Source organism: Alligator sinensis, unplaced genomic scaffold (assembly GCF_000455745.1).
Source record: "Alligator sinensis unplaced genomic scaffold, ASM45574v1 scaffold377_1, whole genome shotgun sequence".
NCBI classification, from domain to species: Eukaryota; Metazoa; Chordata; order Crocodylia; family Alligatoridae; genus Alligator; species Alligator sinensis.
In genome coordinates, this window is record NW_005842047.1 from 1,743,861 (window position 1) to 1,771,213 (window position 27,353).

A 27,353-nucleotide genomic window follows, 5' to 3' on the forward strand; every position below is an offset into this window, starting at 1 on the left:
TTTAGGAACATTAAAAAGGAGAGATGATTGTTAACACCTGTGGAGTGAAGATCAATGAGCCACTAAGTCATATGACTCTCTCTGCTGCCTAAACAGGAATGTCAGTGCTGTTGCTAGGCAGTTTTAGAGCAGGAAGCAAAGTGAAGTGCTTGTATTCTAGGCAGAAAATCAGCTTTCCTGCTTAAGATGCACACCCCAATTTGGGGGTCTCATTTTTAGGAAAAAGTGGGGGTGTAGCATGTAAGTAAATACAGCATATGAACACACAAGTAATCAGTGACTCTGACAACAGTGTAGATGTTCTTGTTTTCAGTTATTTATTGCAAAAAAATGTCAAGAGGTAACACCACGTATTTCAATTATGCTGTTCACTAACTATACAGTGGCTGGTTCGGTAGTCTTTTTCAAAAGGTACTTTCTTATTTTGATGTAATTTTACATCAGCCTATCAGACATGGATAATGGAGTTAGTGATTACATGCCTAAAAGTATACTTCATTGAAAACTGCTTAAATGCATGCCCCCTAACTGTGTGCTGTCAGACTTCAGTTGTAACATTTAAAAAAAATGGATTTCCTATGCATAATTACTTGTTTAGCTGAAGCCATTTCTAATAAGTGTTTTTCAGATGCTAAGAATAGTCTAAGCCGGGGCAAGTAGATATCTTCTTCCAGGCAGCATAAACAAGTGATTGCCAACTTTATTTCAGCAGGCTAATATTTTCAGTATAAACTCTTCAGCATGACTTGGCCTGTATTTCAGGCTTATACAGCAAGCCTTTTCAGTTTCCTCAATATCTTGCTTCATTTGAACCCTATATACAATTTCTCTCAAGATTTTCAATCCCAAAATGACTTTCATGTATCCTTTTTATATACATTTCTGTAATACTGCTGGAATCACCACCTTGGAGCCTCTAAACTAATGGCTCAACCAATAAGAAAAACTGGAAATACACAGCTTTAACCTCCTAGTGCTAATTGCCTCCATTACTTTCTTCAGGTCTCACCCTTACCATAGCTCTGGCAATCACAATCCACATTTTTAATCTATAACCAAATAAGCTTTATTTATTTGTTTGGGTTTTTTATTTAAATCAGATTGACACATAAATACTATAACTCTAGAGTTTGCTCTACTATTCTTTTCTCAAAGAAAAGAATGGTAAGAATGCCAGCAACCACCAAATCTCTCTGAGGTTAATCTTCAATTTCCAAAATGTACATTTATTTGCAGCAGACAAGTGTCTTTTTGGGGAATGGGAAACAAGATTTGCCAGGTATATTTTAGAAATGGTAATACGTTCATGGTAAACTTCAGCTCAGATGTGCCTCTATAAATAAAGACATGAAACTTTTTATACCCATCGCCTAAGGCCGAAGTCTCCTTTTCAGTATGAGCACAGTGCTACTTCTTGCTAGTACCTGGACAATTTGGCTGCCTATACACATGCTCATTAGCATTCAAATTAGATTAATCAAGTCTGCTCCGTGTTCTAATTAGAATGCTGAAGCGTTGCGCAGCGTTACACTTATTAAGCCCTGACATGTTTTAAAATGACCACAGGGCACTTTAACTAAACCTAGTTGAATGAGGTTTAGATAAAGTGCCCCACTGCCATTTTTAAACACACAGGGGATTAATACATGTGACAGTGAGGCATTTTAATTAGAATGCCTGCTTAGGAACCACTCTAATTAAAACGTCCATCTTCTTCCCCTTCTAGCACATGTATAGACACTAGTTTTGCACTTATTGCCATAGTACCTCAAGACAAGAGCCTCTTTCTGTTTGTCTTTCTTATGATTTACTTCCCATACCTACCTGGCAACTTCATTGTCTCCTAGCCCTTCCATAAATGTAACGAGAGCCTCAACTGCCTCAATTCACGTCTACCCTACATATGTTGGTGTATGGAAACCTCAAAGACTCCTTTCACTGGGTTCAAAAGCCAAGGCCTTGATGGTAGGGAAGTGTCCCTTGCTGTGAGTTTCTGGGTCTGCAGGAACAATAGCTGATAGATTTTCTGGCAACATGGTCTCAGAGATGCTACTGCACATGCAAGCTGATCCATAAAGAGGATTATTTCATTCATGATTAAAATGAATCCGCCTCCAGGGGAAAAGACTGAATCATTTGAAAAACAGAGAGAAATACTATGCAGTGATTCAAGGAAGAAAGTGAAAAATATCCATCCGGTTTAAATTAACAAGGAATATACAGAGATACAGGCAAAATACCAAGTTCAGATTCCTATGTACCATTTGGCTCCATCTAGCCAGTCATTTTAAACCACATTATAAAAACTTACATATAAAAAAAACCCCAAAACAAAAACAGAAACAAACATATACATCCAGTTAAACCCAAGTAAAAGGATTTTTAATATTTTCCTTATTGTCATTCTATGCACTTATTGGTCAGATGAAATACTGAGGCCAAAACCACTGCTGTTTGTTTTGCTGTTGGTTTCTCCATTTATTTTATTCTATTCAGAGCTTCTAATTGAGGGTAAAAATGAAGGAAAAAGACCAATAGGAAAATGTCAACCTTGAAGCTCATTTTATTAGCGTCTACTTCTTTAGTTAAACACTCCTCCCTACTTACTTACTACACAGCCCTCCACCTTTACACAATGGTGACCTACCTACTGGATGGATGGAATATGAAGTACTCAATTCTTCCTGAGCAAGATAAATCCTAGATAGCAGTTATGAGGTAACTTGTTATTTGCTGCATGCCTCCAAACAAAGCAACCAGTATCTATCCCCTATCTAAGGACCAGGCACAGGCTTATTTACATTTAATTCCTTTAACAGCATGTTGCTATTTTCTTTTATCCTTGCAGGCAGACCAAAAGGCTGAGAGTTTTTTAATGCATAATAACCCTTGAAATCTTGTTCCTAGAAAGAGACTTTCTTACTATGGCTTCATCAAGAGAGATTTATTTGGCCTGGGCCATACTTGAAGGAGAAACATAAGTAAGAGCCAGTTGTAATATAAAATAAACATACAGGTGAATCACTCACAAAACTTCTGGGTCATTACTGATACAAAATCTTGGCAATACATAAAAATCAATGCCATGATGTTAGGGAGACCTGGGATGAAAGAAAGAGCTAATCCCCAATTTTAACAAATATAAACCCCACATATACCCACAAGCTGGACTTTTTGCTGCAACCATTTCCAACAGTTTCCTCTAAAAGGCTTTAAAATATGGCAGAAACTCAATGCAGCTCAGGCCTTAATCTAACACACCAATGGTGCAAAAAGTACCATGGAATTTTTAATGACGACTAGTGGCAAAAGACCTGTAAGAAATAAATTTTATCACCAACATGAGAGCACTTTATCAAACTATTCAGTAATCCTAGTTTCCAATGGCCGGTTCTGATTTTCACAGTTTGACACATCTCATTCTCATGCAGCACAGACCTAAACACCAACATTATTTAATATGCTGCTTTACTTTTTTTAAACACCAAAGCGTACAAAACCTTTGAGGTAAAATACCTCTTTTACAAGAGAGACCTGGCAGAACTATAAAGTAAATCTACTCTCTTGGGAAGCTACTTTCTTTAAATTCCCTTTGAAGCCATATAATTTCAGAGCCCTAAACCTGCATACAACACAGGAAGAAAAAACTGGCACTGGAGACAACGTTGCCAGGCCTGTTTTCCTATAGCTTTGGGTGGATTTTTAGGCAGTCACAAGGAAGCCTTTACTAGCTCTGGGAAACTATATTTTGCATTGCTTTTATAATTACCTGGACCTTTGGCAGCTCCTGTTGCTAGAAACACATCTTGCCTAAAATTGACTCAGTAAAGTTGTAGGAGTTTTCTGACTAAGGGTATGTCTCCATGGCACAATGCAGTGCCATGCAGTGATACCCCAATCAGCTCGTGGTATAGTTATGTTAGTGCCCCTGTCTATCCAGGCTAATAAATTATGCTTTTGAGCATGGCTAATCAGCCCAGCTTGAGCACCATGCTAATCCAGGTAGACTAATTCTTGTTCCCGAACTATTCTTATCTAGTTTAGGTGTCTCTATAGCTAGGGACAGACATTATACATAAACTAGTATAAGTGATTGGACACCAATTCAAATCTGTAACACAGCAGGGCTAGGGACAAACATTACACATAAACTGGTTTAAGTAATCAGAAACTGGTTTAAAACTGTAGCAGAACAGATGTTCAGTGCACATAGACCAGTTTGATAATGGCTAAAACTGGTTTGAGATAAACCTGGTTGAATGTAATATCAGACTTAACTGATTTGGCTAAAACCGGTTTATGCAATGTCTGTCCCAGACCCCTTTCTGGTTTAAGATAAACCAGACTCCCCCAGCATCCCAGCATGCTCTCTGGGCTGGGCAGGGCTCGCTGCTGCACAGCAGGGCTGACCCTTCTCCTCTGTTCTCTAGCCTGAGCAGGGATGGGGCATGGACAGAGTTAGCCTGCTATGGTCTCTGAGGCAAAGGGGCAGAAAGGGGGAGTGCGGTTAATTCCTTCCTCCATCCCCTTGGACCGCAGCTGAGTTTTGCTAGCCCAGCTGCACCTCTGTGGCTTGTCTGCAGCCAGGCAAGGAGGGAGTTAATTCCTCCCTCTGTGCTCCCCCTCCCCTCCCAGGTTTGGCCGCAGTTTCTGCTGCTTGCCAGCAGCCAGGAAGTGAGGGGGTCAATTCCACCGTTGGGGGAGAGGGGGAAGGGACACTGGCAAGGGCTGCTCTGCCCTGCCCAGCAGACCCTGGTTGCAGTCCCTGATGGTGAGACAGGAAAGGGAGGGGGAAATAAACCCCCTCACTGCTTGCACTCCAAGGGCACCCTGTCCCATAGGTGGATTAACCAAAAAAAGAGATTTTTTTCTGCAAAAATCTAGTTGGTCTAATAAAAGATATCACCTCTACCATAAGCCCTGATTCCTTTTGGCTGTAAGGAGACACACTGCCCTCAGGATTACATAAGATTTATTTCAAAGCTTTCTCTTGTCTTCCTAGTTTAGACTAAGTTGTGTATGCTGTGTTTTACTAGGCTGTATTTTAGCTTACGCAAAGATTTTTGGTAGTTCCGAGGATACAGGCTGCAAATTGCTGTGTTCAATACATGCTTGCTTCAGAGAAAGGATTTTTTCCTCGCCTCCACTTCTCAGCCTGGCAGCAGCTGCCCTGCTCCTTCCCCCCTGCTACCCCCACTGGTGCCTGGCCATGCCCCCTCCACTCCAGCAGGGAGAGATGAGAGCCTTGGAGGGCATCTCTCTTCCCTCCCCTTTGGCAGTGGCTGGCAGGCATGCTATAGCGCCCCCCACTCCCTCCCCCTGGCTTCTGGCTTAAGCCACTGCAGGCATGTGCCAAACATCTATCCACTTGCAAACCAATTCACTCTCTGCGGGTTAGACTAACCTGTAAAGATTGAATCAATTCAGGCTCAGGCTTTTTGAATGTCTGTCCCTAGCCCAGAAGTTCAGTGCATATAAGCTGCATTCAAAATGGTCAAAGCCAGTTTAAGATAAACCTGGATGGATATAGTAATGAGACTGAACTGAAGTAGGTTAAATCAGTTTATTGAACTTCCGCCCCACATCCCCTCCCGGTTCAAGTTAACGCAGTCCCCCAACATCCCAGGATGCTTTGCACCTCCCTCACAAATCCTGCCTTGCAAGGTGGGTGAGCTAGCCTTGTGCCCAAGCTGTCTGTTCCAGCTGAGCAGGGATACATGCTCTAGCACCCCAACCTTCTGGCCTGGGCTACTGCAGGCATGTGACAGCATTTCCAGAATCAAAAGTGAATGTCTGTTCACTTGCTGATCAGCTCAATCTACACAGCTTAGACTAACCTGCAAAGACTGAATGGATTCAGCCTCAGGTTTTTTGACTGTCAGTACTTTGCCTATATGGTACAGCATTGTGCCATGTACACAGACTCTAACACATAGGGCCCATATTCCAGGAGCCTAAGAGTGTTCACTGGCTACCTGTAATTGCATCTCTGCGCCATTCCTCAGCACTGTATCATCATTATGCTATCACACTTTGATAGAACAAGATCGGTGCAAGACACCTGGAAAAATGAGGGTGCAGCCTTCTTTAACACCATTTATCCTTAATGATGAATAAGACTCTCAGCAATAGCCTGGCAAGGCTGAGTCTGCAGATCTATACAGAAAGACAGAAGATCTCAATCAAATGATTCTCATGCTATGTTTTTCTCTTGTTCTTAATGCAATACTTTAAGAAGGCACCTAGAACCTATGTTAAATGTATTTAAATTGTTACCAGGCTGAACTTCATATGATCAGAACCAGAAAATGTCTTGGGCTGGGATTATTAATCATATTGCATTTTTAAAATGCCACAATGAAAACAGCTAGAGACTTAGCATCCATTTCTCAAATGAAATCCAAGATTAGCATTGGCTGTTCCAAGGGCCCTGCATTTACATGACTTAGAAAAAACACTCCGTTATTTATGTATACACCTAATTCCAACTGGCCACAGGCACCTCCACGGAGACATTCCAAAACCTAAAACTTAGACTTCTTGCCACAAGGAGTGTACCCAAATTGACAGAGTAAGACACCCAAGATTCCCATGGAGTCATGTGCCAGTTCCTTTTAAAGGGCTATCCAGAGCCCCTTGGTAGAAGTGCCTAATGCTAGCCAACAACACTTAGACCTTAAGCATTTAATTGAGGGCTGTGCATTTGGCACTTCTGTCAGAGAGAAAAGTACTTCTTGACCGTGATGCCTAACATTAACCAGCAGCAGTCCAGGATCAAACATTGCCTCATGTCCACTATAAAATGTGGCAATGGCATTGCACACTTTTTTGCACAAGTGGGAGGCATGGGTTTAAATTGCCCCAGGGAAACAATAACTTGAAACCCAAGTCTCCTACTTCTGGATAAGCAATTTAACCAGACTCAGTGCTGTTGATATCAGCTAGACCTGTTCTGCAAATGTCTAATAAACCAATGTCTTTGGAGGACTTTAGGCCTAAGATATTAATTGCCATGCTGCTTTGGTGAGACTTGGGTACCTAGAAGCTTGATATGGATCACCTCTAAGCAGGTGCACAAATGTAAGTCTAGGTACCCAGGGAACTTTTCAGGCCAAAAAATAGAAGTGCTCTTTGATTCTATGCACTGAAGTGGTTTTTGTCAACACTGGAACGGAGTAACTCAAGATTGCATTTTAGGTGCATGCAGTTGTGCATGCTCTCATTTGGTTGGCTTCAAAGTTATTTATTGATAATATTTGGTGTTCTGCATTGTAATCAATAGGAAGAGTCCTCAGTTGGTTTTCAGTACTTCATTTTTAATTTTCACCCGCACAACCTCCCTTCCCCAGGCACTCTGAGTACATCAGCTCTTTTGCTAAATTAGTCATTCTGTTCAGGTCAAAGGACAATCTGCTAATGTTGTTGCCATTTGCAATTTGATTCCATAAGATGAGGCTGTGAACATGCCATCATAGTTCTCTTTTAGCGGGACATGAGGTTTGCATCCCAGCTTTGTTTGACCAAAGTGGACACAGTGAAGGATTTTCAATACACTGACTGGGAGTGCCCACGTGATCATCTCCTATTGACAACGAGCATTATCCCTATGCGATTCAAGCAGAAGCCAAGACATTAGAGTGCAGAGAGATGCCATGCTTGAACCATTCCAAGAATAACACTGATTGGGAATCAGTTCACACCTTTCCTGGTTTAGAGGTGTCTGCACAAACAGTGTGAAAGGTTTGAAGTAGAACAGTCACCTTTTAGGCATTGTAGTGCTATCAAACCACCACCAGAAGTGGTAATGAACACCCAACCCAGCATACTTCCTACTGCCAAGTACCCCAGTTTCCCCAGCATTCCCCAAAAAAGGGAGGGAGACCCCAACTGGCTGGGCACCAAGGAAGAGGAAGACAATGATGTCAATTGCCTGCAATTGCACTTTCCTGATCCTCCTTCTCACAAAAAATAACTTCAATAAAAATCATTCCTGCACTTTACCAAATCTGTGTGATGGTGGTGGTGTGTGTGTGTTGGAGGGGAGGGTGCTGTCTGGTTTTCCAAGAGCTGAGTGCTTTGGGATTATCAGGGATGTATTTGGTAGCCGTGCTGGTCTGAGACAAAAAGAAATGCAAAAACTCTAGAACTCTTGGTTCAGAGATGATGCCTTTTATTAGACCAACTAAGAAATCAAAAAGACATAATCTTTTTCTGCAAGCTTTCAGGCACATGCACCCTTCCTCAGGCTCAGGAAAAATTAAAGATGGTAAAAAGTCCCCATAGGTAGATAATAAACTGGGGCTATCAGAGCATTTGTGCCTTTTAAAGGGCACTTTCTCCCAAACCACTCAATTTACTTCAGTTCCTGCCAATATATGAGGGTTTGGTGCATCCAAGGCTCACTGGGAGAGTAAGCGTGGGGCCAGTTGTTTGAGGGAGCTACTTAGACCCCTGCTTCTGCGTTCCCATGGGGCTACCCAAGGACTCCACATCAATTGCCAAGAATGGAATGAAGTTGACGTGGCTCAGGAAAAAGTGCTGTGGAAACCTTGGGCAGTCCCCTGGCAATGCAGAAGTAGAGGTACCCCTTCCACCCACCTAGACATGCCCCCAGTCCAAGCCAGCCTGGGATGCCCTGAACCTTCATCATTTACCACCACTGGAATGAAACTGACTGACAACTTGAGGGAAAGTGGTGTTTAAAAGCTGCAGAGACAATGGATAGCCTCCCAGAGCACCCTGGGAACCTGGAAGCAAGGGCACCCTGCCTCTACTCACCTGACCACCATTCCCCAAGCCAAATCAGCCTGGGTTGAAGTTAAGACAATATATATTGGGGCAGTACACCCAGTTGTCATGCAGAGGTTGGGGAAAAGGGGGAAGGAGTGGTGCAGTATGGGATGCCTGGAGGACCAACCAGACACTAGTCATGGAAAGCTTGGTGTCTGTACCTGAACCAGTTCAAAATAATCCCTGATTATCAAGATATACCCTTGGAACATCAGGTTTAAACCATTCTAAATTGGTTTGTACATCTGGATGCTTGCAGTTTAAACAACATTTTAAACAGCTTAAGTGCTATCTGTCTGCATCATTACAGACTAGCTGTTCAGACAGGCATAAGCTTTTGTATGTGACAGCATACTTCATCAAATGCTATATGATTCAGTTTATCAGGTTTGTTGTTTTTTCTAGCTGTACATGATGAAGGGAAGGTAATTCCCATAAGTGCCTTCTGAAAACAGGGATTTCTGACAGTGATACTGAAAAAGGCTTGAAAAACCAAAGTATTACATGTTGGACATTGGATTTGCCTTAAAAACTAATGAGTATCAGCAACACGGGCCAATTTATGTACATTCTGTATTAGGTTAAGAAATTCTCCATAGTGCTATAAAACAGGAGCCAGCAAATTTTTGCAGAGGTGCCATTTTAAGAGAGCTTAGCTTTGAGCACAGCCCACTTTTGGCCTGGCATATGCTACCCCCATCACCAGTGCCAGAACCTAATTAGCCATGGGCGGATCTAGGATTTTGAAAAGGGGGGTGCCCATGTTGAGGTGCATCATCCCATGTAACACAACATATTTTTTTCTGGGGGAAAAGAAACTAGAAGCTTTACCAATATGCTAGGGGCCTAGAACTGTCTTATTTAGTTTAAGATTGAAGCAAAAACTAATATAACAAGGAACCTACTGAATTTGCGATCGAATTGGGGTGCATGGTGGCTCCTTTAATCTTGCAGTTTCCCCCATGTGTCCCCCTGTCGCTTGATGCTCCCTACTCACTTCTGATTAGCAGGGAGACAAAAACCAGTTTTAAATATGGTGCTGTTTTTGCCTCCTGCAGCTGATTAGCTGAGGGGCTCCAGCAGCCCCACTGCTTGCTGCTGACAGGCAAGGAGGCAAAAACAGCACCATATTTAAAACCATGGTTTTCCCTCCCCACCGATCAGGAGGGAGTGGGGAGCAGGGAGTGGGCAGCAGCAAGTAGCAGGGCCCCTCCACCAATTAGCAGCAGGGGTAGAGTGCAAGGGAACTTGCAACGTTAAAGGAGCTACCGCACACCCAACTTCCACCGTGAATTTGGCAGGTCCCTAAATATAATTTTATTGGAATGCGTTAAAACCAGCCTGCAGGTTAGAAAGTACATTACCAGGAACAGCTAACAGACAGCAGAATTGCAGAAAGCTGGCTGGCTTGAGTAGTGGAACATCAAGATCATTAAAAGGAGAGAGGGTCATCTACACGATGGAATGAAGAGTTTAGAAGGTATCAGGTATATTTTCATGAGCCATGAATTCAATCGATGCTCTCACTGCTGCCCAAGAACATCAGTTGAATTCTTGCTGCTGCCACTGCCAGGCAATTGGTTTTAAACCAAGGTGTAGCAGGTTTGAGTCATAGGGGCAACCATGATGCCCATGGTGCCTGTGTGGCTCCTGCCTGGCCCTGTCTCTAATGTGGCCCTCCCTTAATTGCTTACCCTCTGTGCCTTGTTGTTAGTGAAGTTAAGTAAGGGAGGCTGCCCACAGGCCTTAGAGAGCCTGAGCCCAATCAACTCCTCAACAAATCCCATTAGCCCCATTAGTCTCAATCCAGCCCTCATGATAAATAGACCCCCTTGGCCTGGCAATGCCCCTGCAGGGCACCTATAGCCTTAAGGCAAATTGTGTGTGGCTCCACTCCTCCCCTACACCACAGCCCAAGCCTCACAGGTATTATCACTCCAGGTGTTAGCTTCTCCTAGCCCCTCTCAGGTTCTCAGATCCTCTGGGTCTCCCCACTCTCTCTCTGGTATCCTCAGACTCCTAGCCCCTCAGCCAGTCCCTCTCAGAGACTGCAGACCCTCTAATGACACTTCCTGGCTGGCAGGTCCTCTGTTTAGCTTCCTGACTCAGTCCCTTCTCTGGGCTGGGAAATCCTTTGTATCCAGCTCAGATCCTTCTCTGAGCTAGTCGGTGCTGTTCCCTTATTCAGCCTCTCCTCTGGGCTGTGGAGCCCTCTGTGCCCCACTCAGCCCCACTCTCTGGGCTCATAGGCCCTGTTCTCTGGCCCTCTATCCCCACTCAGCCCCTTCTCTGGGCTGGGGAATTCTATCGGCCTTGAGCCTGCCTCCAGCAGGGCTCAAGGCTTGTAACTCAAACAATAATCCCAACATAAAACAAAAGGCAGACAAGGTTCTTTGGGTAAATCCAATATCTTTTATTAGACCAACTCAAATAGTTGAAAAAAAATCGTCTTAGCAAGCTTTCAGGCACAAACACCCTTCGTCAAGCTGAGGAAGCTTCTGCAGATGCTCTGTGCTCTTCCTGGATAGCGTGGTAAAGCAGCCAGAGGGCCAGTACGTATGCAACAACTATAAACTATAAATTGAGGTGGTCAGTAGGTGGGAGATGGGGGAGGAGGGTGCAAATCAATGCAGCTGTAATCACAGGATGGGAGATAGGAGGTGAGGGAGGGAAGGGAATGAGAATAGCTGCTAAAAAGTGGAGGGTTTACCTGGAGAGTCAGATGTTAGGCAGGTTATAATGTGTCATAAATCCAATGTCTATATTTAGTCCATGATTCTTTGTATCATTACCTATTATCTAGCCCCAGCCTGGCCCTCTTCTAGTCAGGTAAGCCTGCAATCAGCCCCCTCACCACCTGGAAGCTGCCTCTCAGGCAGCTTCTCCCCTGAAAGTGGCAGACACAACACAGTGCCCTGCTATACAGGGGTGGGAAAAATGTGGCCTGTGGGCCAGATCCAGCCCACAGAGGGACTTTGTCCAGCCCACGATGGGTCCCTTAGTCTCACCTGACCCAGGCGCCATCCAACCCATGGCATGACCCACCACCCCCACGCACACAGCAGGGCTGGGGCAGCTTAGTAGCTGGACTGGATTTCTAGGCAGCTCAGGTGGTGGCAGTCCTTCTGGTTGCTGCTGTTGCTCCTTCCAGTTGTCACCAATCAGAGTAAACCAGCTCCAGACCAGCCAGGACCTACATGGACTGCCCCAACCCCAGTCCCCTCTACTCCCACTCTGAACCACCCACTCACACTGAATGGTGGTGGTGGCAGTGGCAGGCAGAAGCTCTGCTGGGCATGTGAGAAAAGAGGCCTCCTCCTCCTCACTGCCTGGCCCTTCTTGCTGCAGCAATCCAAAGCCCATACCCAGGCTGCCCTGCAGCTCCTCCCTGCCACTCTCACCGCTACCTCTGGGCCACCCAGTGGGGCAGCAGTGAAGTTGAGCCACAGGGCAGCCTGGGTGCAGGCTCTAGGCAGCTGCAGCAAGAAGGGCCCAGCAACAGTGAAGGGGAGGCAGCAGCTCCCCCCACCCCCAAGTCCAGCAGCAGCTTCTGCACAGCTGCCACCACTATTCATCATGGGTGGGCAGTTCGAAGTGGGTGCGGAGTGGGCTGGGGTCAGGGCTGCGCACACAGGTCCCAGCTGGTCTGGAGCCAATCCACTCTAGCCAGGGTGCATCCAGAGTATGTGCAATGTGGGCCAAGGCTGGGGCTGGGGCCAGGGCCATGTGCTCAACTGCTACTAGGTGCTGGTAGTGGTGATGGGGAGGAGCTGCAGGGTGTGTGGGCTCCAGGCTGTTGTGGGGTGGGGGGTGCTGACCAACCCACAAGAGTTCCCCAGAACTGCTTATGTGGCCCACAGGCCCAAATAATGTCCCACTCTTGTTTAAAACTTTCAGGGGGGGGTGGGGGGGGGAGATGACGCAACTGCACACTAGAGCACCTCCCTTGGATTTGCCCCTGATTCAAGCTGCAGTCACTTCTCCTTCTGCATCTCCTCACTGCTTAGGTAAAGCCCCCTGCCACATATAGCTGTCAAAGTCCCCTGGCTCCATGGGCTAGATAAAATGGCTCTACAGGCTGTACCCAGCCCCATAAGCTGTAGGTTGCAACCCCTGCTCTAAACCGTCTTGGTAAGCCAAGCAAAGCAAGTAGTTCTGCATCCATCTAAAACGCATCATCTATACAGATGTGAGGCATATTCCTTTTTCCGCACAATCCATGGCCTATACATACACATCCTCTTGTTCAAATTACCTGAAGAATTCCCCTTTTATCCTTTCATCTGCAACTCTAACTTTTGCCTATTTTCTGGACTTAAGATACAATCTTTATTTGTCCTGCTCTCTAAGTTCCCCTATGAAAGAAAAGTGCCTTTAAAAAAATTAAGGTGTAATTAGTCCTCAAATAACCAAATGTCATTTCAATGCACTAACTGCTTTTGGACTTTCTTCTCATCTTGTCTTTAACACACAGAGGGTCTTTATCACTCATGCAGGCCTGTCTCATTCTGAACATGCCTTCAAGTAGTTTCTCAGCAACCAGTGCTAGATGCTAAATGGGGGAGGCAACCTTGTGACAGAGGATGCAAAAAAGGATGAAGTGCTTAATGCCTTTTTTGCCTCAGTCTTCACAAGCAAGGTCAGCTCCCAGACTACTATACAGGACAGCACAGTTTGGGGAGGAGGTGAGCAGTCCTCAGTGGTGAAAGAACAGAACAGGTTAGGGACTAAAAAAAGCCATGGGGTTGGATGGGATGCACCCAAGGGTGGTGAAGGAGCTGGCTGATGTGATTACAGAGCCACTGGCCATCATCTTGGAAAACTCATGGCAATCAAGAGAGGTCCCAGATGACTGGAAAAGGGCAAACTAATGCCCATATTTAAGACAGGAAAGAAGGAGGATCCAGGCAACAACAGACCAATCAACCTCACCTCAGCCCCTGGAAAAATCATGGAGCTTAGGATTCCATTTCTAAGCACTTGGAGGAGAAAAATGTGATCAAGAACAGTCAGCTTGGATTCACCAGGAGCAAGTCATCCCTGACCAACCTGATTTCCTTCTGAAATGAGGTGACTGGCTCTGTGCATGGAGGGAGACGGGTGGATGTGGTATACCTTGATTTTAGCAAGGCTTTTGCTATGGCCTTCCACAACATTCTCACAGGCAACCTAAAGAAATATGGGCTGCTTGAACGGACTGTAAGGTGGACAAAAAACTGGCTGAAGCACTGAAGGGTGGTAAAACACTGCAATGGGTTACCTAGGGAGGTGGTGGAATCTCCATCCTTGGAGGTTTTTAATGCCCAGCTTGACAAAGCCCTGGTGGTACATATTTTGTACCACCTGTTACCAAGAAAGCATGTGCATAGGCCTAAATTGAAAGACTTGTACTTATTTGCATGGCAACTGCCTATCTAATTGACAACAAAGAAAAGGCAAATATATCTGTGATAAGCTTAATATTGTATTGCATCTCCACGTGGACTTCCCAGGTGTCAGGCTCGTGGGACATGTATTTTTAGTAAGGAACTGCCTTATTTCTTACATTGCTCTTGCCTTTCACTTACATTAATTAACATAATACAAAGAGCTGAAAAAAAAGAATATGGCATATTTGCTACAGGACATAAGCAGAGCTGTAGGAATGGAGGGAGGAGAGGAGAGGAGAGTGAGTTCCCTGATATTTTTTCTTTTGCATTTTTAAAGGGAAATGGACCTCTGGCTTCTCTCCCTTTCTTCTTATGACTACATGTCTCCAGGAGGATATCTGCAGTGATGTCCTGGCCGCACTGAAGTCTAGGAGAGTTTTGCCATCAACTGCAACAAAGCCAGGATTTCACATAATCATTTTCAAGTAACAACAACAACAGCATTTTTTGGTTGGGGTGGGGGGGGACGGGGGGACGGACACGGGGGTGTTTCTTATGGTGATGCAGCTTCTGTATAATGACAAATTCTCAGAGGAAGACTAAAATTTGTACACACCAAATCACGGAGGAGCATGGTGGGCGAAGTACCCATACAGCTAGTCTGTAGATGAGTTTATTAGCATATAAATCCCTTTAGGATCTAATCAAGACGGAAGGCATAGTAAGTTATTACCTACATTTATATTAACTTATAAATGATACATTATGGCTTAATAATTCCCCATGAGTAGATAATGCTTGAGATGGTGTTTCTCAGTAGCTCAGTAAACAAATCTTCCCACCACTGCAGTTGCAAACAAGAGAGCCCCTTTCCTTTATCCAGCCTTCCGTGCTTTGTATGTGGGGATTTGATTTGATTTAGTTACATTTCATCTTCTTTTGCTTCTGTAGACTGTATCATAGCTCGCTCACGTGCTATGTGCTGCTCATGTATTAACAAAGGGAATGGAATGGCAACGGGGAATGGTGAGGATGAGATGCAGTTTACTCAAGGGACAAACCACATGGGGAATCTGAATGCCTTAATGTTCTGGCACCGTACAAAGGAATCATTAGCTTCCCTCTTTCAACGTGCCACAGCACCTGTTCACTCCACCAAGAAAAATGGCCTCTTCTAAAGATTTTTAAAGGACGTGCAAGGGAAATATATTTCATTTAAACCAAAATAATGTCCAAATTGTAATAAACTATAGGAAAAAGAGAGAGGATAATGTTGTTTAACATGTTGGTCATATGCTCTGAAACTGCTAACAGCAGCACTATCCAACTGTTCTCTAAAAAAGAATTCAGCCACATTATGATTCTCTTCAAATACACTTATAAGTTGGAGAAATATCTAGGGCAGCTTAGTTCTCTTTCCTTCTGCACATACCAAGAAAAAAAGTAGAGAGAAAAGGTTTTGCAAAGGCAAAATATCCGTTTAGGTAAATAGGATGATGGCCTCATGTATCCTGCATTTGTAGCCACAGGTACGAACTGCACTAGTGTCTCTACAAGTGGTTTTTACCAGTGCAGCTACATCAGGAGCCAACCTCCAAGTGTAATTAAGGCCTTTGTTAGCTATTTTCTGTGGAGTTTTAGGTAGTCTTTTAAATGATGTGGCGGTCAATTGTGCAAAGATGTGATACAATCTTTCAGAATATTAATCATACACCAGGGATATGTAACAAGGAACCTAGGGCATGTCACTGCCTGGAGCTCTGTTAGGGGCAGATTCAAGGCATAGTCAGAGCCCAGGGAAGGGCAAAGCAATGGGGCTGCAGGGCCCAGGAGCCAGGTCTAGAACAGTGAGCCTTGGCCAAAGGACCAGCCAGAGTAGAGGGGCAGATGCCAAGAAGGCTGAAGCCCCAACAAGGGAATAAAGGCCTGAGGTGGCCTGGTGATTTTTGGGACAAGGGTCCCACCTGCTTGGTGACACAAAGCACCTGCAAGGCTTGAGCATAACTATGGAGGAGCTGGGTGTCATGGATTTAGGCCTTAAGGCACACGGGGTGAGAGAGAGAGAAAGAGAGCATCTTAGGCTCATCAGTCTCTGAGGGCAGCCTCCCCTTTCCAAAGTTTCCATCAAGATGTGGCAGGAAAGATGGCAAGGTGAGACCTTGAGAGATGAGGCAGAGAGTGAGCCTAGAAGGGATGAGGGGGCCTGTAGAGGACATCACAATGGCCCTCAGGCACTTAATGTTACAGAAAGTTTAAAAGTACATGCTCTCTAAGGGCTGGATCTTTGAACAATGGGATTGAAGAAAGTTCAGTGCAACTTTCACAGTTGGCCCTCAAGAATTTTTATGCTTTACTACTTGGCTTGTATTGTCCTAAAGTCTTCACAAAATTTTCATATTTTAGTCCCTGTAGTATGGGCATGGCTACTTTTAGCTGATTCTATCCACTTCTTCTCCTTTCCCAAACAATGGTGCAATTGACTGGTTGGAATAAAATGAGTCTTCTTTGGAATTTATCCCAGCATAGTACATTGGGAATCTCACTCTGGTCTTCACTGTTACATCTTTCATAGTTTGCACCTTTTTGGTTCCAAAACAGATCAGGGGAATGGTATGGAGAGCAGAGGTCCTAAAGAGCCAAACTGTGGTTTGTTTCATATAGTGCTTGAAGCCCGGGAGCAACGCACATCAGTCAATGAGGTTGAAAGTGATTATATGTAGCTAAAAGTAGTAAACCATCTGGAAATGCAAAGCTCTAATATACCAGTCATTTAATCCATTTATTTGAATAACTAATTGACTACCCATAATTTTCAAACACATAGACGATGAAGAAAAGTGAATACATTTTTCTGATTTATGGTTATAAATTCTCACTGTACTTGAATGACACTGTAATTTTCTATTACTTACTTGAAAGCATTTTTTTTACTTCTATGCACAATTTATCTGTATTGTATTGCAGTAATACTCACTTACCTTGTAACTTAACATTTTAAGAAAAATAGACCTCCTTTGAAATAAGCAATGAATAGGCTTCTAACAGGATAACACTGTTTATTCACATTTGCAGAGTGAAGGATGGGAAACTGCAAGGAGAACTAAATGCACACATGAAGTGGAGACATCTGAGCTATTTATAAAGCTTCCAGTTGAGGTCTTGTGCTGTAAATTAGTTAGTTCCAGATAATGAGAATATGACATGGTGACAGCTTAGGTGGGTATTCTCGGGGAAAAAAGTTCCCACTTCTATCCAATTTGTATGAGTAACTTGTTAAGTTTTATCTTCAGGAGCTTAAAAAACTAATAAAAATAATAGCTTCTTTAAAAGACTAAGCCTTTGTGTGCCAAAAAATACATTAAATATTTGGTTAGGAACATTACTATATGGTAGTATTTTTGAGTTTCAGTGCTACTAATTCTAATGATTTTTAGGGGTTCTTCTTAAAAATATACCTGGGGACCCAGGTGATGACATGAGACACTCAGCTTTCATTTTTCATAAGTATGAAAGTACTAAAAGGACACCCACAGGCTGAAAGGACAAACAATAAACAAAACCCACCTATAAGCAGTCTCCTGATTTTAGAGGACATGACACGTGGATTACTGACTGCTTATAATTAGCAGTACCAAAACACAAGAGAAGGAAACAGCAAGTGAGGCCCTGTGAGTCTACATTTCCTATTATAGAACAGGGAAATACATCACTATTCTCAGTCATGCCCAGTTTACATAAAACTAAGTATATTGCATCTCACCTCATCCTTAATATGGCAGTGGGAACTGTAGCCACAGCGGAACACAGCATGCACTGTTCTTCCTGTATTATATAGCCCTGGCACTGCTTTGTTACCCGGAGGGGATTAGACCTTGCTGTTGTTTAATCTAAATTTATTCCCTCCTACTCTAGTGGGAGGGTCTACCTGCAACAAGGGTGGGCAAAGTCCAGCCCATGCACCGGATCCAGCCCACAGCAGACTCCATTTCCCAGCAGCCCCTGTGACGGCAGCTCTTTCTGGCTCCTGACATCAGACCTAGCCCCACTGTCTGGGCACCCTGGCCCATCTACCCCACATCCCACCACCGGAGGCGGGACCTGCATGCAGCCAGGTGGCTAGGATGGACCATAGGCAAAAGTGACACAGACAAGCAGGGCCAGGGATGTCCCAGGATCTTGGGGCAGTGACAGAGCAGAGCCGGTGCAGAGCCATGATCCACTGCCATGTGCCCAGGCCCTGTACTATCACCACCCCAAGATCCCAGCCCTGACTCCAGAGCAAGTCCCTGCCCTACATGCCACTCCCGGCTGGTCTTCATGGAGACCCTGGGAGCACAGGGCCATGACAGCACAGAGTAGGGCCAGGCCAGAGTCCTGGTTCTGCGGCCCCGACAGTCATGACCCTGCACTCTCAGGGCCTCCATCGCCTGGCTGCTAGCCGGATCCACCATTTTGCCCACCCCTGACCTACAAATTAGTATCATCATTTTTCTCTAAGTATAGATCCCCATCTCAAAGGCTGAAGATAGTCTCTAAGGTGCCACCATGCTCTAACTGCTTCAGAGAAGCATGAGCTTTCATAAGCAACAACCTACTTTGTTAGAAGTAAGTTGTTGCCTATGAAAGCTGATGCCTCTCTGAAGCAGTTAGTCTCTAAGGTGCCACCAGGCAAGTCTACATGTGCATATTTATGTGATGCAATAAACTCCAGCACTTATTGAGCCAGAGTTTATTGCTCCCAGGTGCCACATTTACACATGTACCCAGCACCGCAGCACTTTGAGTTGGGTTGGAGCAGCCCTAGGTGGCAGAGGGTCTGGGGGTTCAGCCTGGGGCTACTCTGACCTGGTTTAACATGTTGCAGAGGGGCTGGCTGGGGCATGAGGGTGCTCCAGTGCAGGGCTAGCTAGCAGGCAGCCCCTGCACTGAAGCATCCTCGTGCCCCAGTTAGCCACATCAATGTCTAACATGTGCACTGCTGCAGAGTAAAAATCTCCACCACAGAATAATACTGTATTTACAAGTACTACCCTGCTGCAGAGTTTATTAATTTACTCCAGCCAAATAGCCCTGCACGTGTAGATACCAAGACATTTACTGTGGAGTTAACTAATCTACTCTGCAGTAAATGTCTCGAGCAGACACGTTCACCCTACCCTAATTTCTGCCTGACTTCAGACTAACACAGCTAACCATATCTCCAAGGCTATGAATGAGTTCATGCTGCATGTACGACATTATGGTCTGCATTCATTTATTCTCTTTCATCCAATCCATTGTTTTGAATCACCTGGTGTTTGAAACCTACTATTTTAAATGACATTTAATTATACATTTTAAGGCCTATTTCTGATTTAAGAGACAGCCTACATTATGACACATGCCAAAAAAATTAAAATTAGATACAATGAATATTTGTTCTGAGATACTCAGCAATATATACCAATTATCTGTCTATTAAATTCACCATTTTTTTTAATTAATGGTAGCTAGGTACAACCCACCAGAGGGTGCAACACACACTAGTATTCACTTTTCCAATTGTCAGACATCCGATGTGCACTTCCAAACAAATTATCAGTAGCTGTGTTTATATAAATAAATTCTGGCATCGATACAGTGCTTCACATCATGAAACAGCTGTTAGACGGGGTACTTCTGAGCCTCATAGAAATACCCTGAAGTCAAATGGCAGAGCCAAGGTTGGAAGTCAAGTGGAACCAGGGGACAATGCTGCCCTTTTTGCTTAGTCACTGCTAAAGAAAATAGCTGGGCTGGTGACTAGGTTAGGAAGAACCTGCCGTGTGTGAATTTTTCAAGTTACCTTCATCTTTTCCTTCCTGCCCACTGGAAAACAGTTCACAGGTGTTGCAGGAAGAAGCAGCTACTCAGTCTGCAACATCATAGAACTTGCTGGATTTTGCCCCTAGGATCAGAAAGGTTTACGAGACAAGGCATAACACAAACAAAACAGTCTGCTGGAGATGCCAAACTGTGTGGGAGAAAGTGAGAGCTGTTCTTACCCATTCCCACTCCCTCACTGACATTTAGCCTCTGCTGGCCCCACCACAGCCATTAGCCCTGCCACCAGGTCTGGATCCAGTCTACAAGTCACCCTACAGGCTGGATCCAACCTTGGTGGCAGTGTAAGTTTGACACACCCCTAGAGTAGATAATTTAAAGAGGAAATTTGGGATTTTTTTAAACAAAATGCCATTGTTTAGTTTTAGCTAATTTATTTATTAATTACATGAACTCTCATGCTCTGGATACAGATCAGAAGAGCCAACTCCCACTCAGCAGTCCTCTTTCTTGAGTCTGCAAGGACCATATGAATGATTTTCTGAAATCAGAGTGATGTAGTAATGTACAAGATACCACTGTTCTGGGTCAAAATCTACAGCCGCCTTCCCAACACGAGTAAGAGTTGTAAAGGATACTATCTATCAATAGCACTGCTATATTTATATTGCCGTAACACCTAGAAATCAACTAGATGGAAGCTTGAAGCTGTGTCAACACTACAACAGATCGTGCTAAGGAGCACCACGGTGGAAATGTACTGTCGTAGCGGGGAACACCCCACCGACCGATACCAGGGGGGCAACCCCAAGAGGCACCCCCGCCGGATCCCAGGGCCGGATTGTGACACCATTCAGCTTCCTGGGACCCGAGATTTACCTGCAGGACAGACAGCAACACAGACAGGAGAACTCCCAGCACCACATCCCCCCCGCCTCACCAGCTTGCGCTGGGTGCAGACTGGCCAGTGACCCCGCTTTACCAGCTTGCGCTGGGTGCAGACTGGCCAGTGCACTGGGGCAGACATCACATCACAAGAGTGCGCCTCCCACCAGCAAAAGAGAGAGAGACCGCAACCATGGCTGGAGGAGTGTGGAACCCAGCTGCAGGATGCCCCAGCAGGGGTGAAGTGAGCAGAGTCAGAGCCTGCTTGCCAGACTAGAGGCTTGGTGAAGCCTCTAGCCCTAGGGACCCAAACCTCCTGAACGGAGAGAAGCAGATGACTGGAGAAGCCCCAGAGGGACATCGCCTTTCTCAGCATGACAGTGGGAGCAGCAACTGTGAGTCTCTTCCAGGAGGGGATCCGGGGTCCCATCATTACTTTGAGTTTCGTGGTCCTTAATATTTTTAGTTCAAGGCACACCAGGTTGGCCCCATCAGATGTAGAGGCTGAAGGCCAACGAACAGTCAGGGGGCTGAAACATTAAGTGCAGTCCAGTAATTCCTCAGAGGGCTGAGGGGAAAAGGGCAGGGACTTATCAGTAGGCCTAGGGGCCAGAAAAAGGGCTTGATATTGCCAAGCTGTGCAAAGGAGAGAAGGACCCAGGCACCCTGTGCAGAGCCCAGACATGGACAGCTCAGCTAGTGGGCCCCATATATTACCAAGATGAGAAGGACCAACTGTATTGCAAGTGACAATGGATTTGGTCACCCACAGTTGACACAATCCCAGGTGGGTCCACGGTGGTGACCCAAGACAAAGCTGGGAGAGACTCTGTAACCAATTTAGACCACTAGCCAGACAAAAGCCTGGGTAATTGAGTGGCATGCTGGCTGTGCCATCCTTCTACCGGATGGCCAGCAGCCTGGCTATACTATCAGATCTGGTTGGTGCATGGATGGGATATAAGGGGAGGCAGAGCCCTGAGAACCAGTGACCCGAGATACTCATGAGGGCAAATGCAAGCAGCCAAGGATCTTCCCCTTCTATTAATAAAATCAAGACATGGAAGGCGAGATGGAGGGTTTAGCCTACATGCAAGGGTGAGCAGAAGCCAAGCAGTCTGGCCCTAAGAATTGACACTCAACCAACGGGAGCACCCAGTCTTGGCAACAGAGCCAAGTTGGGCACAACTTTCAACAACAATACTGTCAGCTATTAGCAACCCAAAAAAATATCATGCAGACATTTTTTGGCATGCTCTCAGGTCTCAGGACATGTTCATGAGAGGGGTCCTGGGAGTGTCCAGCACTGTTTCAGTGGCAGCTATGTGATGGATTTTTTTCCAGAGTGTGGCACTCACAAGGTGGGAGTATAAGGTGCCTATATACATGCTTGGGGTTGGGGAGGCACAGTTTTAGTTAGAGCAGTTCCCTAACAGCCACTCTAATTAAAGCATTCACTGTCACATGTATTAAGCCCCTCCCCCATGTTTTAAAATAGCCATGGAGGTGCTTTAACTAAAGCTCATTCGATCAGCTTTCGTTAGAGTGCCCCCATAGCCATTTTAAAATTGGGGGGGGGGGGGCTTAATACACGTGACAGCAAGGCGATGCTGCAGTGTTCCAACTAGAATGCAAACCAGTACATCATATTTTCAAAATGGCAATCTGTTGCATCATCCAATAAGGTGTAGATGTGCCGTAACTACTGTAGTCACTGTATGTACTAGTATATACTAAGTGACAGCTCCTGGCACTGAAAGCTTATGCCAACATTTATCTGCATGACAAAAAAATTATTCATTATTAATGAATAAATGTGAAAAAGTTTAGTTTGGTTGTTTGAAGGCTGGAATGGCAGACAGCAACTGGCAGGTCCAAATGTCAGTTTGGACAGTGATTCCTTTTCTGACCCCAAAGAAATAAATACAGTACAATTAATAATTACCACTTCGCTTTCTTTGTCCAGCTAAGGATTTCTAAACACTTTTCAAGAAATGGGAAAAGATCTTGATTCCCATTTTACAGAAAGGAAAATGGAAGCAGACAGAGGTTAACTCATTTGTCTAAGGTCATACAGCAAGAAAGTAGCAGAACTGTGTAAAAAATGCAGAACTATTTACTCCCAATCCCATGTTCCACCCACCAGGCCTACTAAAAATTTTCATCAATTCATTCTTTCAATTCTACTAACCAGGGCACTGAAGAGCCTAACTCTCAGAGTACTTCTGCATGTCATTACCAACACAGTTTTTTTTCCTGTAGCAAGGGGAGGATTTTTTGCAAATAGCACGTTTCTGTATTCAACTCTAAAGATGTGCAAAGTCCAGAACTTCAGCAAAATCTGAAGAGTATACTCAGCCTTATTCTTCATTTGTAAGTTTAAAGGAGTGTTGCTTGACAGAGAGAAGATTAATCTGTTCACCAAAGGGGAAAGGGAAAGCCCAAGCAGACATCCATAATTATCTATGCTAGAAACAGATGCTGCATTTTCAGGATCAGCTTCACTTCATCACTTTTCAGTGTGTAAACCTTGTTCTATCAGTGAAACTATAGTAACTACATGACCACTGGGGATTAACATGACCTCAGGTCATAAAACTTAATGGCAGTGGGTTAGCACAAGATCAGACCAGCACTGGATTTATCTTCTTTTTTAAAATAGAACAATACAGGGTGTTATTTAGGTTTCAAATCATGACAAAACAAGTGTGTGCTTACAAACATTTTGTTGTATAAGATTAGATCTTACCACAGAGGTTGAACACAATCATTTGAAATAACAGCACCTTGCGTTTGAATATCACAGAAGTATTATCTAAAGAGAGTTTATACTTCTCCACCGCATCATTCCTGGTCATCACAAAATTTGCTGCATAATCATGATGGATCAGTCAATACAATAAAATCCTTGGGTGTCAAAAATCTTCCTTTTCGTCCCGTCACACTGACCATGTCAGCATTCCCCCTGAATCCCTTCACTGACTGTCTTTTACCTGATGCATTTATGGGTACCCATCTCACTTCTGATGTTTGGGACAATTCTTCTTCTTTTTCCTCCTCATCTTAGCTTTGCTCTTTGCATTTCTGTCACTCCTCATGCTCACAGCAGCCTCTCATTTACCATGCATGAGTCCCCTATTCATATTAGTTTAAACACACATCTTTTGTGAAATATTTTTACACAAATTCCCTCATTAAAAATATTTCTGCACCTTCTCAAACATGCATTGTGATCCTGTGTATCACCTGGTCCGAGCCAAACATAAATCTCTTAGGACATGGCCTTTGTATATACTGGCATATGAGAAAAGATGTAAGTACATTTATGGCACGGAGACAATCATTTGAACAAGTGACATTGAGTTTGTATAGCCATCTTGCTTCTACATACCATTCTACTGGCACAACTTCTTTCCAATTCTTGAAACCCTGTTTCAGGATGAGGGAAGTCAAAATACTTTACTAATTCCTAAGTAGTATGTTTATCAACCAAACGTGTAACACCATCAGAGTTTTCATTTAAAAACAAACAAACAAACAAACAAACCCACCAACAATATTACAGGCTCACTCTACACTTGGTCTGCTTCTGCAAGTCACTAGAGAACACAATCAAGAGTGGCAAAGTGCCACTCTGTGAAATAGAACAAAGTGAGTTATGGAAGACCTTCAGTAATTAGGAAGGGATGCATCTGGAACAAGCCCAGATTCACTGAGAAGACAACTGCACTGAGGCAAACATCACAGGGAATCTGAGACTCCACTTGGAACCTTCCCCAAGGGCTGGATTATGTATAAATCAAAACCAGATTTACCAAAACCATTCCCACAAAGAGTTTCTCATTTTCTCCCACCTCTTTGATGCATCCCCTTCAGCCTGCCCTTGACTACAAAGACCCTAGCTAGGTCAAACCATTTCTGTTGTCAGAGGCAAACAGTGTACTTGTCTCTCCCCACCTCCCACCAAGATGCTCTCCCAAGATGGCATCTCTGGGCCTCTACAAATACATGGAGATTGCGCAGCTCAAGTATCTGTCTCAGAATGACCTCCAGTGCTTATATGATTGTGTGTGTGACCTACTACTGAAAAAGTCAAATGTTCAGCCAACATCTACACCAGTTACACTCTATAGACATGCACATGGACAATTTTATGACTTAGGTGAACTATTAAGAGCTGGAGGTCTGGTTCTCAACATAAATTATATATTTATGGGTGACTTTATACACAGAGTTTACTATTAGTCTTGAGACGTTTATCTACTTTCTCGCACTGAAAGCTAAATGACTTGATCGTATCACACTTTTGTGGAGCAATCATGAAAGCAGGCAGATAATACAAGTGTAGAGATTTTATGATGAGTGCCAAACCAAACGTGGAAATGTTAATGCCTGGCAATACCGTACCAAAGTGTTCAACATGCTCATATTAGCAGCTTTAATAGATTACTGGCTTCTCTGTGTATACGGTGGCATGTCTCCTGATATTGAGACAATGGATCAAATTCAAACCATTTGACATAATCAAGAAATTCCTCACAAAGAAGCCTTTTGTGACATAATCTGATCTGATCCAGAGGATAGTGATTCCTAGTCCATTAGTCCCTGAGGACCAGGCTAGTGGTTTCGTGCAAAGGTCACTAATAAGTTTGTTCATATCAGCAACTTAAAACTCATCTGCAGAGATATCAGCATTGGCCAGAGCTCTCCAGTATCATTTTTGATTCTGCATCTGCCTCTGCATCAGCTCCACTGCAAGAACATATAATATTCTCTGGAATGGGAGCAGTTGCTGGCCAGACAGGCTAAAAAGAAGGAAACCTCTCTCTAAAAGCTCTGGAACTTTTTATCCCTCCACCCAAAAGTAGAGATGCTTCTAAGGAAAATAAGTACACCACCTCAGGAAACTACTGTTCTTCAGCAGGACAGCTGCTTATCTAGACAAGGAACATAAATAAGTCAACTCCATCTGGATTCTATGGATGAGCTCTCCAAGGAAGTGCCACAAGAGAAATTATCAGTAAAGATGGAGAACATAGGGTGCATCAGGCAAGGTATTTCCAGAAATAACTATGTTAATAATGCCAGCGTACAAGGCACTGTTAAGGATCCCACCTAAACCACTGTGCTCTGGTCACCCACGATCAAGAAAAAGAAATTCAAACAGAAAAGATGCAAAGAAAGGCTACTGAGAAGCAGATGCAAAAAGGCAGAGCCAGCCTCAGTTAACTATATAGTGTAAGGGGAGAAAATCTGTATTAACTATACAGAGGGAAACCTAAATAAGGACCAAACCTCTTTCTCCAAATGGCCCAGAAGCAATTCAGTTTTTCCTCAGGTCCTAGAAAGCCTTAGCAATGACTCCGACCCTAGTCCTCCACTCCTGGCCCCTTCCACCTGAAACTGAGTTCGTAACTGGTTCCTCTATGAAGAAACATCCTCGAAATTTTATAACTTAAAAAAACCATTATGACCTGTTGGTTATGGTATGATTTGCAAGGAAATACAGATGTTTCCCATTTTGAGGGCCCTTGTCACAGATAGACATGCTTGAAGGCCGGGGTATGGCTTCTCCCACACTGGCTACACAGACTCAAAACTCCTAAGTGTTCTAAAAAGGTGTTCTAGAGTGACTTAGCTTTCAGACTCCTTTGGGCTCCAGACTTATACAGTGAAGTTACAATCATTCTCCATAGTGCTAGTGCTGTCCTCTATTCCATTCCACAACACCCACTCACAGAGGTGAGAAAAACCATCAGGCAGATGAAGAACAACAAGGTATCTGGAGCAGATGGAATCTCTGCTGAAATCTTCAAGCGGGGGGAAGAGAGTTTACATCACAGCTCCATGCCCTCATCTTAAGGGTCTGGAATGATGAGGAAATCCCAGCTGACCTCAGGGACACCATGATCATAACAATCTTCAAGAAAGGAGACAGGTCCGACTGCATCGCCTTGCTGTCCACAACAGGAGAGTCATTGCAAGAACCACCCTGAACCATCTCCTTCCACTTGCTGAAGATCTGAGGTTAAGACTGGAATTAAGCCTGGAGTTTAGCAAGGCTGTGTCATGACTCCAATAATCTTCTTAATATTCCTTACCACAATGCTACATCTTACCACCAACAAGCTTCCAGTTGGGATGGAGCTAAACTACTGAATGGATGGTAAACTGTTTTAATCTCAGCCAACTCTGAGCAAAAACCAAGACTACTCCAACCTCAATCATCGAGCTCCAATACACTGATGATGCAGAACTTCAGGTCCTCCATAAACAAGCTCTTAATGAGCAGTCCCCAGCTCTGGTAATTCGGATCTACGCTAAGACTGGAGAACACGGAGTATTTTCCATACCTCAAAAGCTACCTCTTGCAGAAGGCTGACATCAGCAAAGAAATCCAACATTGCCTCAAATGTGCAAGTGCAGCCTTTGGATGCCTGAGGAAACGGATGTTTGAAGACCACAACATCAGATTCAAAACCAAGCCCCTGGTTTATCAAGCAGCTG

General features: G+C 44.2%; 1 pseudogene; it reads left to right on the forward strand.

Annotated features, from left to right (window-relative positions):
• The first annotated feature begins 24,827 nt into the window (after positions 1–24,827).
• On the forward strand, positions 24,828–25,614 carry LOC102380248 (annotated as a pseudogene).
• The last annotated feature ends 1,739 nt before the right edge of the window (positions 25,615–27,353 follow it).